We start from the raw sequence: 7,065 nt of genomic DNA, 5'->3' as shown, positions 1-7,065 counted from the left end.
AGAACTGACTATAAAGCCCCATACACACTATCAGATTTTCTGCTGATTTTTGTCTTCAGATTTACCAAAACCATGTAGTGCAAGGCCCTGCCTGATTGCATACATATTGAAACTCCTAAGGTTTAACCTCCTATTATATGGTTTTGGTAAATCTGAAGGAAAAACTCAGCAGAAAATCTGATAGTGTGTATGGGGCTTTACACTGCCTATTAGGAAAACCATTATACTCAACCTCAATTGGCTGCCCTTCTCTATAGGTGACACCTAAAGCATTCTGAAACAACATTGAAGGATACTAACTGCAATCTAAGGTGCCTGGACTACATATACCTTTAATTCTAATCCCTTCTCAAATATTTGCGCAAGAAAACAAAAAAGACGAAGATGAAGTCTCCTATCTTACGACGATTGTTACAACTTTGTTCACAGGCTAGCCATACACGTATGGGATTTCCCACAAGCTGAAGAAGAAAAAAATCTACTAGATATCTCCATTCATGCTAAACAGGGTGGACGAAGAATTGTTCCCTTTCGGCTATCATATACTAACAGCTTGAGCCCGTAGCTTTCAGAATACTGGAACAGTAACTACTCTGGTAAATAGCTACATAGTTAGCAAGGTTGAATAGACACCAGTCCATCCAGTTCAACCTGAGTGTGTGTCTACAATTGTGCCTATCCCTGTACATTGCACACTCACATTGGTCCCTACCCTCAAGAAGCCCACAATCCAAGGTCCCCATTCATATACTAGGGTCAATTTTGGACGGAAGCATAGGTTACCTTCAGTGAAAGCTACATATCAAAATTTGTCATTAGATCCGAAATTCAAGCAACTCGCATACAAATCTTTACTGTTCCATGTCTTTACAACTTGCCCACAGCCCTTTCTAGCCACCCTTCTGGTCCCTTAATGGAATAGTCAGCCTTGCTGACCAATAAGGAAGCTCAGGAAAGGGCAATCTACTAATCTTTTAACATGTTACTTTGAATATCATTTATTTAATTCAGAATACTACAGTATAACACAGGGGTCTTCCAACTATGGCCCTCCAGTTGTTCAGGAACTACAATTCCCATCATGTCTAGCCATGTCTGTGAATGTCAGAGTTTTACAATGCCTCATGGGATGTGTAGTTCCACAACAGCACAGTGGTGTAGTGGTTAGCACTCTCATCTAGCAGTAAGAAGGGTCACTGGTTCAAATCCCAACCACGACACTACCTGCCTGGAGTTTGCATGTTCTCCCTGTGCCTGCGTGGGTTTCCTCTGGGTACTCTCTGGTTTCCTCCCACAATCCAAAGACATGCAGGTAGGTTAATTGGCTTCTGTCCAAAATTGGCCCTAGTATATGAATGGGGACCTTGGATTGTGGGCTCCTTGAGGGTAGGGACAATTGTAGACACTCAATCAGGTTGAACTGGATGGACTGGTGTCTTTATTCAACCTAACTATGAAACAGCTGGAGGGCCATAGTTTGAAGGTTCCTGGTATAACCTATAAAAGAGGCATGTATGAGTGCTGAAGACACAAACTCAACAGCCTTCAGAAGATTTTCCTATGACCCTGTCACATGGTGAAAATGAACAAGCTTCATGACAAAGAGCTTGTTTGGGGAAGAATACAAACTGCTGCTTAATAATGTGTGGCCTTAACGCTGGCGCTGAGGATTATGGGAGCTGTAGATCAGCAACAGCTTGTGTGTTGTAGCTTTCACATCCCAGCCTCAGAGAAAAATCATTTTCCTGAAAGGAAATGTATTATTGATACTACAGAGTGAGCCTTTAATGGCTCCTGGTAACAATAATCTCCAAAAGGCATGTCTGTCCAGACACCTGCTGTTGAACTTCCATGCTTATTAATATGTTACCTTAATTACTTGTAACAAATTTAAAGAAACTATGCAGATTGACAACATATGTATATGGTAATTACTGCTTATTCCATCCAGGCTGGTTAACAGTAAAATGTGTGTGAAATTGGAGTGGAAAAATATACGGTCTAGGTGTGAAAATGAGAAAACAGTCATATGAAAATACAGCAGAGACAGGAAACATAGGCTGGGAAGGTGACCCGGGCCTTACCACTACTGATTTGAATCACGCTGCCACAGCCCCTTATACTATGCTTCATAAAGAGAAAATCGCATCACATTATACTACCTTGCGGCAGTCTGTGAATAATAAAGGGGATTTTGAGCCGCCCTAACACTGGAGTCAGAATCTGCCTGTACTACATTCCCCTCTTATCAGTCAACCAGAGGAACGTGCGAGGACAAGCTCACATAAAGCTCAATTTACTAAAGGACATGCCACAAATACCATAATTACATACAAATCCTGCTTTTTCAGGACAGACTAGAAAGGCTGAGTGTAAAAGAGGAATTTCCAGCTTGTAAAACAAAAAAGGTGGGTTCTGGAAAGTGCAGGAGCTGCATTTCACATTGTACTGTAAATGTCCCAGTGCCCATGTATCTCAAGCACTCACCATACCTACAAGGATCAATCAAGCTGCCTAAGGGGTGTAAATAGAATTCTTGGCACATCAATGTCAGATCATTCTGATTGTAAATTATCAGCCAAAACACTGCTTGTTTCCATGGCCGTGTAAATATAAACATGTTCATGTGTGCAAAATTGTACTGGGTTTAAAATTATATTTTTCATTCAAAATGGGTGAAATACTCATTTTTTTTAAGCAAAACTGTATAAAAAAGAGCTGGGGAAAGTATAATTCTTTCTTTGAAACAGGGCCTTATACCGCGTACACACGACCGGACTTTTCGGCGGACTAGGTCAGACAGTCTTCCGGACTGACTTACGGCGGAGTTCCGTCAGACTTTCTGCATAAACGGACTTGGCCACACACAATCACACCAAAGTCCGACAGATTCGAATGTGATGACATACGACCGGACTAGAATAAAAAAAAGTTCATAGCCAGTAGCCAATAGCTGTCCTAGCATAGTTTTTTTGTCTGTCGGACTAGCATACACACGAGCGGATTTCTCAATAGCAAATGGGTCCAGCGGAGTTCTGGCAAAAAAATTTGAGGAAGGAAACAATGTATGAAAATGTACGACAAAAGGCTTTTTTTTTGTTCATTTCTGATCATGCGCAGTCTTTCATTTCTGATATTTCTTGTATCAAAATCTTATAAAAAAAACAGTACACATTGCATTAAAATTGTTCATTCTGTTCCCATATGAGAAATTTTTTGGAATTTGTCCCATCGAATTTTCGCTCAGAACTGGAACTGTTCTAATCGGAGCGACACAAGTCGCTTCGACTTAGAAAAAGGTTCCTGTACTACTTTGTGGGCGACTTGAGGCAACTTTGGGGGCGACTTGAGTTTTGTAAGTCGCTGCAGTGGCCGTGTCCAGGACGCCTGAGGCAGTCGTGCTGCAAGTCGTGCTGCCTCAGTGTGAACCGGCACTCAATTTATTGTTGACTTCTAGGGTATTTATTAGACTGCTCAGAAAAGTTGTGTTTACTATCCCCTACTTGTGAAAACCAAACAAATTAGGAGTAATAGTGATTCAATGTGTCCAGAAAAGAATGGTGAGAACCAGAGCAGACAGATTGTTCAACTAACAGGTAAATACAGCTCAGAATAGAAGTCAGAAACAATCACATACCACAGTACTGAGGACAATGAAAATGCTGGGCAGTCTCACAACAGTGATTTGTAATGGTATCAGCCATCTGCCTAAAAATGTACATGCCTCTGATAATAGAGTAAAAAAAGCGAATGCGAAAAGGGTTTTGGTCAATTACTTCACAAAAGTTTAAAATGGCATGAAAACAATACAATCCCCAAATGTTTTTCGTAACTAGCTGACAATGATCACTGCACCCTAGACCAGGGGTCTCTAAACCGCGGCCTGAGGGCCAGATGCGGCCCCATGCTAGCCTTTATCCGGCCCTTGGGGCACTATTCCTCCCACTGACACCAACAATGAGGCACTATTTCTTCTACTGATACCAATGATGGGATACTTTTCTGCCTACTAATAGGGGCACTCCTCTTCTTATTGACCACCAACCCCCGAAGCCATATTTATTGTCACTGATGCCGGGTCTGGGACATTTTATGCCCCCCACTGGCTACAATCTGGCCCTTCTAGAGTCACATTAAACTGACCCTTTGTTTGAAAAGTTTGGAGACCCCTGCCCTAGACTAATATGTAGACTTAAGGAGTACAGATAAACAATGCAACACAAGGAACAAGATGTTACAGAATCAACTGGACATGATGGCAATTTTATTCCACTTTAATCTCCTGTGTCACCGTAGTCATGAGTCAGCTCCATAGTTCACAACTTGCTTGTAAAAGGTGTAGGAATGGGTGCTGCTGAAAACTCACTTGATTTCCAACAAAAACAGACACTAAGGAAAAAATATAGATGTAGAGTATCACTGTCCTAGACCCCATCAGCTAATACGGTGTGTGAATATACCATCTGATTTAAAGAAAGGCAAAGTTTTAGCCTAAAACATAATGTATAAAGCAAATACACAAAAATGTACACTTTCTTAAAAAAAAAAAAAATCTGATTTAAAACAAAAGCATTACCATGTCCCCCATTTACACCCTCAGATTTAGAACACATGTGAGCGGTTCAGTATCTCCATGGAAAGAGGGTTGCAAGCTTGCAGTTTCAGCATTAGGTAGCTGCTTCAACTGTTAAGTATGTGGGGGCAAATATATGGTGGTTTTGGTAAATGGGTTTTAGCAAATAGAACATTCAGTTTATTATTTGCAATAGTTAAAAAAAAAAATAAATAAATAAAAAACTTTGAAAGAACCTCTCTTTGGAGCTTACAGAACGATTCTTACACGGATTGATAATTTTACTGAAGCACTGAACTCCACTTTCATCAGAGTCAGATGGGCTTACCTGCATTCATCCTCCTGGGCTTAGGATGGAGCAAGTGATTGTAAAAGGTATCAGCACCAAGTTTTGTGCTTTAGATGAAAACCTTTTCTGAAGCCCCCTCCTTAGGCCCCTTTCACACGGGGCAGATCAGTAATGATCCGCCCCGTGATGATCCGATCGCTCAGTTGTCCCCGCTGAGCCGGCGGTGGACATGGCGGTCTCCGCATACTGTGCAGGGGCCACCCTGTCAGCCCTCCGCTCTCCTCTATGGGGAGCAAATGAGCACGGACCGTCTGTCCGTGTTCATCCGATCCGCTATGCAGACGGATAGAAAAATAGGATTTTCCTCCGTCTGCAGAATCGGACAATTGCGGAGGTGGACAATAGCGGGTGGCTGCGGATGATCACCCGCAGACACCCGCTATCCCATAGGGATGCATGTATGTCCGTATTTCATCCGCAAGTGGATGGATGAAATACGGACATAATGTCCGCATGTGTGAAAGGGGCCTAACTGTACCAGCTAAATGCTGAAGGTATGAGCTACCTCACCAAGTATTGTACTAATAATTATAATTTGAAAAGTGCAGAAAAGTTTACACATACACCTTATGTTTAAGACATGAATGTATTATTTTTACTCTTATATGTTTATTTGAGAAGTTTCTCTATCCATATTATATATTGGATTTTATTGTAAAATATGTACTAATAATATGTACTGTATTATCTTCAATAAAATGTTTAAAAGGAAGAAGGTATGAGCTAACCTTTACAGGTGACATCAGAACAAGAGTGGATGGGTAATCCCCTAATCTGTCCCAGCAACAGCTGGCAAAGGAAGCATTACCTATTACTTTATGATAAATTCCACTAACTTCCTACAGTGTTTCCAGTATTGTAGAATGCTCCCTATTGAGGAAACAGTAATAACCTGACAAAGTCCTAACCCTTCTCTACTCCATCCAAAAAATAGGCTGGAGAGAAGTTTCTTTTACCAGAAAAAAATAAAAAATAAATTAGTTGTAATGATAGCCAATTTAAAAAGCTCCACTGAGTTTACCAGATTCTACAAGACCTTTATGTGAACTGTGACCACAGGTTCTGATCACATCGTTTGAAAGGCGGCAAGCAAGTAAGCCTAGCTAACAATAGATAGACAAGAGAATAGCTGAAATTTCCCAGCTAAGAAAATAATGGTTCAAAAACGCCAGATTACTAGCACAAGAGATTTCACGCAGTGGGGTGACCTGCTGCATTACCGCCACGTCTGGATGAAAACCAGAGCTCTTGGAAGGGCATGCCGTTCTTTTTGTATGCAATACAGAGCATATTTTTGTGGTGTCCAACATAAATCGTTTAATAAAGATCTGTCATATTTGTTCAATCTACAGTTATTTCTGCAACAGACTGCATGGCAACATGTCTCATTTAGATCAGTTTTTTTCATATGCAGTCTTTCTCGTAAAGAAAACTGTAATCACATGATGTGAAGGAAGTGGCTGGTGTCACTGCCTGGGTTTGCAGAACATTCTAGGGCATCATGCCACTTGATCATTGTGGGTGGCCTGTGCACAGTCCAAGGACATGCAGAGTGTAGACTGCAGACAGAAAATACTAGTGAACAGTAACTGGATGCTTTATTAGAGACTACTGGCTAGCACTACTGACTCATAGCTTCCCATACACTTTGGGGCTAAAATAAAACAAACTGGGACAAAATTCCATCATACACTTCATTTCCTGCCACAGCAGCATCCGACAGTGATGCACATGTTACATCCACATAGCTAACGCATACCAGATTCATGAGCTCAACTGCGTCTGACAGCTGTTTGTTATCAATTTATGATTATGTGGCAGGCCTTCAAGTGCAAAGAAAGGGCACAAGAGCCCATGTGAGTTTTTCAAATGTACATATTGCTGGGAGTCAGCAAACCAGGAAGTGCACCAAAAATGCATTAAAAGCATGTTAAAAGTGCATTAAAAACAGGATATCTTTGAAAAATGCATACTGTGTTTATAAGTGTTCCAGCGTAAAAGGGCCAAGTTGTCACAACTGGAAACCCACTGTCTGTCTATGATGTCTTTACGTATGAAGTATAAAAGTAATGGAATCTCTATAATTACAGATTTTACACAAGTTGCCTTCTGCTGGTGACTTAAAGTATTGCTCTGTTCCATA

The 7,065-nt window shown here is 41.0% G+C and overlaps 1 protein-coding gene across 8 annotated transcripts in view; it reads right to left on the bottom strand.

Annotated features, from left to right (window-relative positions):
• Window positions 1–7,065, bottom strand: part of RAPGEF2 (Rap guanine nucleotide exchange factor 2) — a 383,922-nt gene that overhangs the window by 170,496 nt on the left and 206,361 nt on the right. The window lies entirely within an intron of this gene.

This window comes from Lithobates pipiens, unplaced genomic scaffold (assembly GCF_037356315.1).
Source record: "Lithobates pipiens isolate NorthernLeopardFrog02 unplaced genomic scaffold, aLitPip1_a1.2 Scaffold_13, whole genome shotgun sequence".
Taxonomy (NCBI): Eukaryota; Metazoa; Chordata; class Amphibia; order Anura; family Ranidae; genus Lithobates; species Lithobates pipiens.
This window is presented reverse-complemented; position numbering and strand designations above follow the sequence as displayed.